Source organism: Heterodontus francisci, chromosome 15 (assembly GCF_036365525.1).
Source record: "Heterodontus francisci isolate sHetFra1 chromosome 15, sHetFra1.hap1, whole genome shotgun sequence".
In the NCBI taxonomy this organism is placed as follows: domain Eukaryota; kingdom Metazoa; phylum Chordata; class Chondrichthyes; order Heterodontiformes; family Heterodontidae; genus Heterodontus; species Heterodontus francisci.
Window position 1 is genome coordinate 21,049,975 of NC_090385.1, and position 13,056 is coordinate 21,063,030.

General features: G+C 47.1%; 1 long non-coding RNA gene across 1 annotated transcript in view; it reads right to left on the reverse strand.

Moving 5' to 3' along the window:
* LOC137377850 (uncharacterized) overlaps nt 1–82 on the reverse strand; it is a 45,242-nt gene extending 45,160 nt beyond the window's left edge. Inside the window, exon 1 of the long non-coding RNA XR_010976496.1 lies at nt 27–82. This is a non-coding gene — a long non-coding RNA (uncharacterized lncRNA). The remainder of the gene's footprint in view (nt 1–26) is intronic.
* Nucleotides 83–13,056: the final 12,974 nt, after the last annotated feature.

Consider the following 13,056-nt stretch of genomic DNA (forward strand, 5'->3'; position numbering starts at 1 on the left):
GACAAAACAGTCATGTACAAACTAACCTTTGCTTGCCCTGCATTGTGTTACACGAGTATGAAAGAAATGACATTTTATTCTTTCAGTATGCTCGGCTAATTCAGTCCACATTTGACTCTTCCCGAGATCTTTTAGTTACCTCTTCTTGCAACATATCTCTTGGCAGATCAGTTAACTTTATCATTAACATACTCAGGTCTTTGTCAGGTCAACTGGACAATTAGAGTTAATGGACCATTTATTGAGACTGTGATGTATGGGGCCATCCATAATTGGCATCCATTCCACAGGAGTACAAAGAGTTCTCTTTTGCTTATTTCTTCTTCCTCTTCCAAATTAATTCAGTTAAAAATAATGATGAAAACGGATAATCATGTATCAATTTATAAAGAAGTGCATACAAAACCTTAGTCCTGGTCAATTACTCTTTTGTACTATTGTCAAAGTCATGACAATGTGGCACCACTCCAAAACGTACAAGAGTATACCACTGATGCTGTCTGCATTCGGAGGGAATGGTTTTTTTTTATGCCGCAGGGCTTTACTGTGCTTGCTTGAATCTTTAGAGAATGTGGAAATATCTGTTATTTGCAGCTTTTGTACTCTTGGAAGTTTGTGAAGCGTTTGTAAGTTGAAAGCCAGCTAGCTCGTAACTGAAACACTGGGTTTTGTTCTCCCCCAGGTATAGGGTTCCGTGGTGGTGGGGCCTGAAGATGGCTCCGGAGAGGCCCACAACAGACCTCGATGCCAGGAGGGCCCGGCCCGATCCTCCTGGTGGCGGTGATGCTCTGTGGCGCACACTCCCCTCCCACCCCGATGCTCGCCTGCTGCTGGGCAACGGGACCACAATTAACACATTCCAAAAAATAAAATTAATAAATTTAAATAGACTTACCTGTGATCTTGAGGGCCTGCCGCGATCTTCGGCCCAACGGCCAGCAACGCTGCGCCTTCAGATCCTTGTCCAGGAAAATGAGTCGCCACACTGGTGGGGAGGGGGGAGGAGGTAAGTTTAGCTAGGCAGGGGTGGGGGTCGGGGTCAAATACACCTAATGGGTGTAGGGGATGGTGGGAAGGGTTGAACATTAAACGTTTTGTAGGAGAGGGTCAGATGTTAAAGGTAAATGTTTTTTTTGGGGGGGGGGAAGGGCAAATAGTTATTGTAATTGTTATTGGGGGTGGCAAAGGGGCATAAGAAATTTATTTATTTAATTTTGGGGGTGTCTGTCTTTAAAAAGTTTAATTGGCTGGCAGGACTGGGTGCCCTTTAAAAATGGCACCACGCCTGTGCACAGGCAGCTGACACCATTGCTGGGGACAAACAGCCCACCCCCCTCCACGAGATTGGTTGGACCGGGCCGCCCCAGCTATTTAAATGAGCCCCCACACCTAAGATTGCGGCCGCTCTGTAGCATTTAGCTCACCACTGACATCAGCAGCAGGCTGTTAAGATCCAGCCACTAAATCCTGTGCATAATAGTACAGCTTCAAAGCAATTCCTCCTCTGGCAGATGTTACTAATCAATATTGTTAACATCTTGGTAATAAATTAGTTATTTTTTTAATTGAGAAGCTGAGATGAAGTGCAAAGGCCAATAGAGCAAGACACCACCAAAGCTGAAAACAAAACAAGGTAAATCATGAAATGTTGGTTAGGTAACACAACTGTTGGTATGAAAAGGTTGCAGACTGTCATGATGTACTGCAAATTACCTTATGTGACTTACATTGCCAGAATCTGCTTGGGAACATTCAGTTGCATACCCTTGTTGACACCTTTATAGCCACTGATAAGACAATACCCAGGGTGGACGAGACTGCAGGTCTGGTTCCAACAGTTGGTATATCTCACACATTGTGTCCAAAGTGAAGTTTCAGTCTGCTTCCATCCTGCCAATGGAGAAAGTCCAGGTGGGATCTCCTTGGTGTTGGACCTTTCACCATAGATATCTATGGGTTCAGGTGATAGAACATCATCCCAGCTTTCAGCTTTTCTTCCTCCATGTCCTCATCATTCCTTCCTCAAAACACAATAAGGGAAGTTATTACTGTACTAAAATTATATTCTCACTTTCATCGGTTTGCACAATCTAGCAAAAACCTCTAATTCTAGAGATTTCAATAGGCATATTTATTGGTATTCACTTGCAGGTTTTAAAGTAATACAGGTTGTGCAAGCTCCCATTGTGCTTTCCCATCCCTGGGACAACATACTGGTTACAATACTCACACCTTTATGTACAGTGGCGGTAATTCCTGGGAGCGGAAACTAAAGGTGACCATGAAGTCTTCATCTACATGTGGTGGGGTGGGTTTGCAGCCAATGTATTTAGTCTATACTGGGGTCGTTGCAGAAAAATAAAGGGCTTTTTGCGGGGGATGTGGGGGTTACACCTGCTGGTTTCTCTGCTTCATTACCCTTGTTTGTACTGCCTGAAATCCTTGTACTCTGTCCTGCACAGATAATGTGAATAATGGTAGGAAGAGCATTGTTTGTTCTGGAATTAGTGCCTTTCTTCTCTGGTGTCTAAGCTCAGCTGATACATAACAAGCCAGAATATGATAAATTGGCAATATGGGTGAACTTTATGATTGTAGTAGCTTCAGAGTCTCAGAAAAAAGCCCAGCTGTACCAATTAGAAATTTGAGCTTTATCCATTGGATTTGTCTTGCATTCTTGAGTATTCATTAGCATTTTCAGAGCCTTTTTTAACTGTCAAACTAAAAGGTTCATCTAATAGGTGCATTTTATCACTCCATGCCCTTTGAGTAGTCCATGCAGCTAAATACATACAGAGCTATCTCTTGGGGACCACAACAGCTGGCAGGCTGCACTCCACTGGGTCTCTTCAAGAAAAGCATTAAACACATTTCTCATTCTGTAGGCATGTTTGAAGACAGCAGCAGCAGTGATGATGAATTGCCTCATGGTAGCCTTTTCTGGAGTGTCTGCTGCATGAGAAACAACAACAGAAAAGATGAGCAGGATCTGGCAGGAACTCAATTTCAAAGTATTTACAGCACATAAACAGGCCATTTCGCCCAGTAGGTCTTTGTGGTGTTTAAGCTTCACATCAGCCTCCTCCCACCCTACTTCATCTCAGCCTATTAGCAAGGCCTTCTATTACTTTCTCCATCATGTGCTTATCCAGCTTCCCCTAAAATGCATCTATGCTATTCGTCTCAACTACTATGTGATAGCCAGTTCCACATTCTAACCACTCAATGGCTAAAGATGTTCTGTGGCTGCAATGTCCAAATGCCCACCTGACATCAACTTCTGGATGAATAAAAACATGTTGCAGCTCAACAACTGGCAAAATGGAAAGAGTAATTTGAACTTCGATGATGGAGTAAAATGGGAGACATTGGATGATCTGTGCCGACCTATCACAGGAAGAATCGGGTGTCAGTGATTTGCACTTGGGAAAAAAATATTTCATGTGTGCAAAGCAGAGGGAACAATGTTAGAGATCCTAGAGGTTGGGTCTCCGTCTTGTGTGCATTCCTTTGGGATTACCAAGCTTCCCCCGTGCTGGGAAAAGTAGATTACATGAACCTGGAGCAGATGCAAGCTCTCAGATTCCAATTAAAAATAGGGTCGCACAGTGGCGCAGTGGTTAGCACCGCAGCCTCACAGCTCCAGCGACCCGGGTTCAATTCTGGGTACTGCCTGTGTGGAGTTTGCAAGTTCTCCTGTGACTGCGTGGGCTTTCACCGGGTGCTCCGGTTTCCTCCCACAGCCAAAGACTTGCAGGTTAGTTGGTAAATTGACTATTGTAAATTGCCCCTAGTATAGGTAGGGGAATTGAGGGAAGGTGGGATGTGGTAGGAATATGGGATTAATGTAGGATTAGTATAAATGGGTGGTTGATGGTTGGCACGGACTTGGTGGGCTGCAGGGCCTGTTTCAGTGCTGTATTACTAAATAAATAAAATAAAATAAAGCAGAAGTAACATCAGCATCATCTTCCACCTCATTTTGCTACACAGGCTGGCCAAATGTCCATGTGGAGGAATGCAGAGAGGGGCCAGGCCTTAGGAAGAGTTCTTAGTCCACCCAAACTGAGGGATCCCAAAAGGGACAGTCAGCAGGATGATGGAGGCTGGAGAAAGTAAGTACCTTTTCTCTTTCAGGTATCCGAGAAAATTCTCAGGGCTTGAGGCTGTGTGGCTAATGTTGTTAGACTGCAGAGGGGTTTGCATGGGCCTGGGAATGTTGGGCCAATGCACATGACCTAAAACTGGAGTACAGGTCATATCAATCAGAGGGCAACTAGGAGACTCTGCCTGACTACAACCCTGGCAAAGGAGGGAAAGGAAAAATGGCTGGAAACTGCAAACATGGCTTTTCATTTAGCTTCATGGTGACAAAACTGTAAGCAGTTGATTCTAAATTCACAGTGGCTAATTCTTGCCACATAACATAGTATTATTGGAATGCAATAGTTGCACACATAGCAACTACCTCACTACTTGTGGCAGTGACAAAATGCATGTACCTGCAGGTTTTTCCACCGTACCCGACTGCTATCTTCCCTGTGACCCTGATTTGGCCACATCTTGTGTGGTAAGTGAGCTTGCCTGCCATCACAGGTACTGTCTCTCCTGTCCTCATCAAGGGCACCATCTGTAAAGAGGTCTGGATTTTCAGGTTATTTCTTTCAGAACATCCTGATTGGACCTTACCCTAACTTGCTTCCAGTATCAAAATGCAGCACCTCTCGACTGCCCACAAACATAAGTTTCCCTCCCGTTCACCACAGTCACAAATAATTCCCTCAGTTCTCAAAGATCTGCCATGCAAGGTTGCACAGACCTAGGTCCTTGAGTATTCCAAAAACCAAAACCCTGAGTGCTCTCAAATCCTGACACCCCCTTGTGCTTGAATCCTAAGCCCCGTGATTCTTCAATGCTCTTCCCACCATCCTCCTGAGCTCCACCCTACATAAATCCTAATCTATCTAGAACTCTGATACTATCCTCTAATAAGTCCTGCATTGCTATCACACCAATCCTTGCTAATCTTCACTGGTACCCATGTCTCAGCATATTAACTTTGAAATCCTTAGTTTTATTTTCAAATCGTTCTGTGGCTTCACTGTGCAATCTCCTCTAGCTATATAGCACAACATGAAGCTTCTGCCATTCAACTCTGCCCTTCTGATTGTTCTCCGCTCACTCTGCTGCATAATTGATGGAAGACTTCAGCCACAATGTCCCTGCACTCTGGACCCTTCCCCATACCAGCACTTTCCCAACCCTCAAAATCCTCTCTGACCTCATTTTTGATCACCTCATGCAACTTCTCTTTTACTTCCTGTTCTGTGTTCTCTAAACTTTTGTGAAGTGTATAGGGTCCTTACGCTACATTAAAAAAAGTGCGACATAAGTATAAATCACTATATATGTATCTGCAAGTGTATGTTGTGGCTCTAGTTGTTCCCCAGTGGCTCCTCAAGTGTATTAATTCCTCAGTTGTTCCAACTGCTCACATTAGCATCCCTCAAGTACTGGCAAGCCTCACCCTCTGTGTACTCACAAACCCCTCTGGAGTATTCACACAGTCAATACCTTCTTCTCACATGGTGCTGTTGAGTGTTCACAGTCCCATCTCTTCCCTTCACTGTTCTCAGAGTGGGTCCTAACGAGCACTTGTAAGTTTCAGACCCAAAGCTTTTGAAACACCATCCTCCATGCCTACTCCCAAGCACCAGAAGCTCTCTAATTCCCCCTTAGATCCTGACTTTAGCTAATTGCGAGCTCCCATTTGCCAAATCCAAGCCTTCCCTCTCATATCATCTCCTCAGATACTGAAGCAGTCCATGTAGAAATGCAGCAAGACCTGGACAATATCCAGGCTTGGGCTGATAAGTGGCAAGTAACATTTGCGCCACACAAGTGCCAAGCAATGACCATCTCCAACAAGAGAGAATTTAACCTTCTCCCCTTGACATTCAACAGCATTAACATCGCTGAATCCCCCACTATCAACATCCTAGGGGCTACCATTGACCAGAAACTGAACTGGAGTAGCCATCTAAATACCGTGGCTACAAGAGCAGGTCAGAGGCTAGGAATCCTGAGGCGAGTAACTCACCTCCTGACTCCCCAAAGCCTGTCCACCATCTACAAGGCACAAGTCAGGAGTGTGATGGAATACTCTCCACTTGCCTGGATGGGTGCAGCTCCAACAACACTCAAGAAGTTTGACACCATCCAGAACAAAGCAGCCCGCTTGATTGGCACCCCATCTACAAACATTCACTCCCTCCACCACCGACGCACAGTGGCAGCAGTGTGTACCATCTACAAGATGTACTGCAGCAATGCACCAAGCCTCCTTAGATAGCACCTTCCAAACCCGCGACCTCTACCAACTAGAAGGACAAGGGCAGCAAGTACATAGGAACACCACCACCTGCAAGTTCCCCTCCAAGTCACACACCATCCTGACTTGGAACTATATCGCCGTTCCTTCACTGTCGCTAGGTCAAAATCCTGGAACTCCCTTCCTAACAGCACTGTGGGTATACCTACCCCAAATGGACTGCAGCGGTTCAAGAAGGCAGCTCACCACCGCCTTTTCAAGGGCAATTAGGGATGGGCAATAAATGCTGGCCTGGCCAGCGTCGCCCACATCCCACGAATGAATATTTTTTTTAAAATCCTGCCATTAAAGTCTTCCCTCATTCTCTCCAAGCCTGAGTTTCCAACCCTCCAATTTGTGTGTTGTCTGAACAGTAATGCCTAGACTGCCTATCTGTGTATAACTCAGTACCCATCCCAACCAGGAACACGTGGGCTACCATCTTGCTGCAGACCCTGTACTTTTAAAAAGGTAAGACATAAATAAAGAGTTAATTGGCAAAGGAATGTGTATGGGAATCATAGAGAGAGATTTGGAGGCATACAGAAAGAGAGGAGACACAAAAGAGGCAAGACTAAAATAGCGAACAAAAAAGATAGAAACAGTCAAAGATAACTAAAGAGATGGACAGCAAAATGAGAAAAGTATATGGACAGGTGTAGAGAGTGAAAGAGAAAGAAGATAAACAGCAAGACAGAGAGAGTAACACAGAAATAGGAAAGAACAACGGAAACAGATTCAGGAAGAGAAAAATAATAATGGCCAAGATTTTACGCCACAGAATCGGATGGCAGTGGAGGTGCACGGCTGTAAAATTGCTTGGGATGATGTCAGCTCGGCCCCCCCGACGGCATCACGCTGTGCCTGAAATCTATGAGTGATGGATGAAAAATCGCCTGGGGATGTGATTATGTTTTTGAAAGTAGCAATTGATAGACGTTTAAGCTTGTTAATGAGGAAGTTGACCACGATTTAACGGGCCCCACCAAGCCTTGGCAGATTTAAAATGGTGGCAACGGGGTAGTAGCTGTTGCTATTGCTGCACTTGGCAACCATGGAGTAAGGCTTTATTTTCAGTTGCTTGAAAGGGGTTGGGCAACCATAGCTTGGGATCAAGGTCCCCTTGATAAGATCGTGCACCTGGCCGGGGGCTCACGAGACAGGTGTCAGAGAGGGGGGAAGGTTTGGTCAGGGTTGGAGGAGCTACTTGCATCATGTGTCAGTCACACTGGCAGTGCCCAAGTGCCATGGGCATCGTTCATTCCAGTGGAGGGTCCTCCAGCGAGGAGGAGAACCTGAGAGGGGGGAAGTGCGGGTGCATGGATCAGGACTGCAGAAACCTACCAGCTGCAGGGGCAGCCTCCTGATGGGGAGGTGGCAGAAGGCCGCAGAGGTGACTGCAAGCAGGCACCAGTGCGGAGACGAAGGTACGCTGCAGCAAGCCTGTACAGACAGAGGATGGGCTACCTCCGGATGTTGGAGAGGCAGTGTCGCTGAAGACTATGGCCTGATGGCAGAGGAGGTGAGCTCTGGCTGTAGTAGTGGTCACCCAATGCCAGTCACTGTGACCCTGAATTTCTATGCCACAAGTTCATTCCAGGAGCCCACTGGAGACTGTGTGGCATCTCTCAATCAGATGCACACCACTGCATCAAGATGGTGACAGATTCCCTCTTTAGGAGTTTCAGCCAGTATATTCATCATTGAACTGATGCAGACAGTGAGGCTGAGAGCCAGAGTATTCGGCACCATCGCTGGATTCCCCAGGTGTAAGGTGTGATAGACTGCACACATGTGGCCATCAAGGCTCCCACAGGTCAACCAGAGCCCTTCATTAACCATAAGGGATTCCATTCCCTCAATGTGCAACTCACCTGCCATCACCGTCAATGGATCCTGCAAGTGAGTGCTCCTTACCCTGGAGCAGCCACGACGTTTACATTCTCCAGCACTCCCAGATGCCAGAGCTTTTCACCCACCCTGTGCGCTTTAAAGATAGACACTTGCTGACAAGGGATATCCACCAAAGAGGTGGCTGCTGACACCTGTGAGGAATCCTAGGGCGGAGGCTGAGGAACACTATAACATGAGACACACAGCAACCCGTGCCACCATCGAGCAGACCATTGGTCTCCTCAAGATAAGATTCAGGTGCCTGGATTGCTCCACTGGGGCAGTTCAATAAGCCCCAGCAAGGGTCTCCCAGTTGGTGGTGGTTTACTGAGCTTTACACAACCTGGTGTTGCAAAGTTAGGAGGCCTTGGCTGATGAGGACTTAGTGGAGTGTGAGGAGTCCTCAGACGAGGAGGAAGATGTGGAAGCTGATGACCAGCCACAGCATCCTGAAAGACGTGAAGGACTGCATGGAGGGCACAATGTCATATGGGCAAGGGAGACTCTGGAGGCTCTTATACTCACTTGTTTCGGCTAACACTTACCACTGCAGCCAACCAGCCAAATAAAGAACCACATTCCACCCACTCTAATGCCACTCACCTCTGCACATAGCCCAGACCCCCTTGGCCACTAGGCCCTGGTACTTCTACAATGTGCAAAGAATGAACACACTAGCCGTCGGGTCAACCCATGCCACTCTTGCACTGACAGAGGGTCACCAACAATGGATGGAACCTTACACAAACCAAATCCAAAATTTATTACATAAATTATCAGTCACAGGCAGAGAATCTTTTACTATCTATTCACCCATGAGGCCAAAGTACATCGAGTGTTTCGTCTTAATTATTTTATGAGTGCTCCTACATGATGCTCCCCTTTCGCTGCCAGCTGTGCTGGAGGCAGCCTGCTGACCTTGTTGCCCCGTGGACTGGGATGACCTTAGCTGCCCTCCTCTGGCTGCCTGAGGCTTGGTGGCCCCGGCAAAATGAGGTGCTCCTGCACAGGTGAAGGACCCTCCTCTGTCATCGCGGCATCTTGAGGCATTGATGCCACTGGCAGAGAGACTGAGAAGCTGCAGGAGCAGTCTGAGAGGAGCCCCCAGAAACAGAAGGCAGTCGCACCTCCTCCCTTGTAAGGCACACTCTCTGCTGACCTGAGAGAGCTGAGGGACCTGAAGTCTCTACCAGCTGGAGACTCCAGGTGCCTCATTCCTGTCTTGGCTTGCCAGTGCTGGACAGAGCTCATGGACAAGGTGATGGCCTGCAGGTCTGCACACATCTCCACATTCACTGACTGTCCTGCTGGGTGTGGATCACAATCTCTCGATGGAGGAGGCCACGGTCTTAGACGAGAGGGAGATCACAGCCCTCATGGCCTGGATGGACTCTTCCATTGTCCCAGCAAGGGTGCGCATAACCTCTGGAATATGCACCATATTTTCATGCACCTCACACCGGACCTCTAGCATCTGCCATCTCATGGATATCTCCAGAGGCACATCATCATCCTGGGCCTGGCCTCCCACCCTCCTCCAAGTGTCAGTGGCTTTGGCTGTCACAGCCTCCGACAGCTGGTCAGGCACATGTGTGATGCTCCCACAGGTAGTGACCCTAAATCTACTTGCGAATGCATACCCACTGATGTGAAAGTATCTGCACTGGTGGAGAGTGCAGAGGATTGATGTGACCCTACGCCCTCTCAGGTCAGCTCCATCCCCTCAGAGGTGGATGACTGTCCCTGGAGATGGCAGTTTTCTGTTCTTGTGGTTGACCTACGAGAGAGAACAGAATGATAAGCACTTCCCACCCCTCCAGACAGGAGCCCACAGAGTCCCCTGTGTCTCACATTGATATCTGTACAATAGAGGACACATGAACGCCATCCCTCATGCTCGCCTGAGGCTTCCCTCATTCCCAGTGATGAGACTACTCCCCCTCCGGCAACGGTACTCCGGTCTCACTGTCCACAATGCAGTAGCTGCCACTCGAGAGCCTCGTCCTCCTCCATGGGCATCAGGATGGTGATGACTGGGACTCTTCCACCGGTCCGGGCCCTCTCCCTGCCATTCTGGGCCCTCTTCTCCTGAGTGAACACAAAAGAAAAATGTTAGCGGCCGCACTAGAGCAAACACAATGCCAATTTCCTTGCACGCTTTCTGCTGTGTCTATGGCCAATGGCATGCTTGTAGCATTAGGTCACTCTGGAGCCACCGTATGAGGATCAGCAGTGCCAGACTCGCTCTGCTTACAGAAATGCAGCTGCTCCTTTCCAAGGAAATGCTCCAGCCTCCACCCATTGCCAACAACAAGGTGGTCTCTCCCTCCCCACCATCCATGACATCACACTTATCCATTTGTTCTCTCCCAAAAGGAACTGAGTCAGGTACTCACTCTTGCAGAATGGAGAAAATCATTGACATGCTTGCGGCACTGTAGCCAGGTTCTCTGCACGACCCCATGGCTGTTGACCTCATCCGTGACCTCTATCCAGGCTTGCTTGGCTAGGCAGGGAGGTCTTCTCCTTTTGTCCCTGGGGAAGAAAACCTCCCGCCTTGACCAAGTATCCTGTGGAGAACATGCAAGGAGCCATCACTGAACAGTGGGGCCATCTAAGATCTTGCTTCTGCCATGCCTACAAGCACTTTCTCCTGCGACTTTCTTCTGAGAATGCTGGAGGGCTCACTAGCAGCTGGATGTTGGCAGGCTTGAGTCTTTGGAGGAAGGTTGCTGGGAGGAATGCTGCAGCAACGGACATCTACATGACGTTAGCACTTCCTTCTGCACCAAGTGACAACGCAACCGGCCTTTGAAAGGTGAATGGCTGGCCACCCCGCCTGCCGGCTATTCATTGGCCGGCTGGTACGAGATTCCAATGGGAACGGGAATCAGAGCGACAGGACCTTCGCCTTCCGCTTCCGGTTCCACCTTCCCTTTCCTGCCGGGTCCTGTGAAATTACAGCCAATTGTTTTCATTTTTCTCTATAACGCATGTCAAGGGAGGTCAAATAATTTTGTATGTTAGTACGGGCGGTGCAGTAGTTAGCACCGTAGCCTCACAGCTCCAGTGACCCTGGTTCAATTCTGGGTACTGCCTGTGCGGAGTGTGCAAGTTCTCTCTGTGACTGTGTGGGTTTCCGCCGGGTGCTCTGGTTTCCTCCCACGGCCAAAGACTTGCAGGTTGATAGGTAAATTGGCCATTATAAATTGGCCCTAGTATAGGTAGGTGGTAGGGGAATTGAGGGACAGGTGGGGATATGAGAGGGTAATGGAATTAATGTAGGATCAGTATAAATGGGTGGTTGATGGTCGGCACAGACTCGATGGGTCAAAGGGCCTGTTTCAGTGCTGTATCTCTAAATAAAAAAAATAAAAATAAATACTCTATGTGTTAGTGGATATAACCCTCCTGTGTGCATTTTATTACTGCATATAATGTTCCTGTGTGGGTTAATAATATGTGTTAACGGAAAAGACCCTCCTGTACATGTATAATCATACACTGAGCTATTAGGATGTAATCCAAAGTATGTAATATCTGATAATGCATTATGTATTACCTGGTATATCTTTCCTGAATGAATACGTTATATAATTTATTTGCCTCAAATTTTCACTCTCCTTGTGCCAAAGAATAAGTTGAAAGCAGGCTGAAAGGTGCATAAATCAATGTGGTATCACCTAGTGTCAAGAAAGAGTTCCAGAATGAACCCTTGTTTTCTAGTCTCTGTCCCATCATGCTGGGGACGAACTGCCTACTGAAGGAGCAGGAATGGAAATGGCTCTCTATCCTAATGACATCATTTGCTGCAACTTTCATGTCCCCCCTTGAATTTTGGGCAATACACGGAGTAGTCCTCTATATAAAAATAGTGTTCCTTCTTGCCTGGATACAGTGAATAGCAAACATTGCTAGTGAAGCCTGAGACTGCTATTTTTGTAAGTATCTCTGTTGTTGTTCCTTAATCATTATTTTCCTATTAATCAGTCCATCTCGATTATATTCAGAAAATAGTTCCTACATCTCATCTGTAAAGCATCAGACCACATCTATTATGGTTTCCCCTACCCTGCAAACCCTTTTCAATCCCCCACCAAAAGCTGCCTGAAAGCCAGACATCTCTGACTTTCCCCTGGAAATTCCATTATTCTTGCCTGCTATTGAGGACAAGAAGCAAAATCTTCCCAAAGGTACTCCTCCACTCAGAAAGTACAGATAAGTTTTGAAAGCCTCACAGTGTTGAAGATGCAGAAGTTCCTGAAAAAAATCATTCAGGATATTTGTAGAATGTTTGATGTGGATTTCCGACCCAACTCAAGGAAGGCAACTGCCCTGTCAGAGTCACATGTAAGCTTCTATGTGTCTGGATCCTTTTAGCCTTCAAGTGCAAACATTCGGAATGTGTCCAGATCTTCAACAAGACGATGTCTAAGGAGTGTTAGAGATGCATCAGTCGAAAGAGCATTGGACTACACAATGATGGAAATGGAGTTGGAGTCATAGTGTGAAAGGACTGTTGGGTGGTTTTCCCGGAAGTCAGGACAATATTGATGAAATCCACTTTGCTATAAGACTGCCTTTCACTGATGTGGCATCATAAGTTAATAGAAAGTAGTTGAACTGTCACTAGTTTCACACTGTCTATCACCACCAGCACAAATCTTATGGGCTGCCTGTCTCAGTGGGACCAGGTGCCGCATGATCACACATCAATTTTTTCCCTGCTAATCTCATGCTCCTTGATGGTGCCCCTCTACTGTCAGGAGTGGGTGAGCTGACTGGTTGCTCCT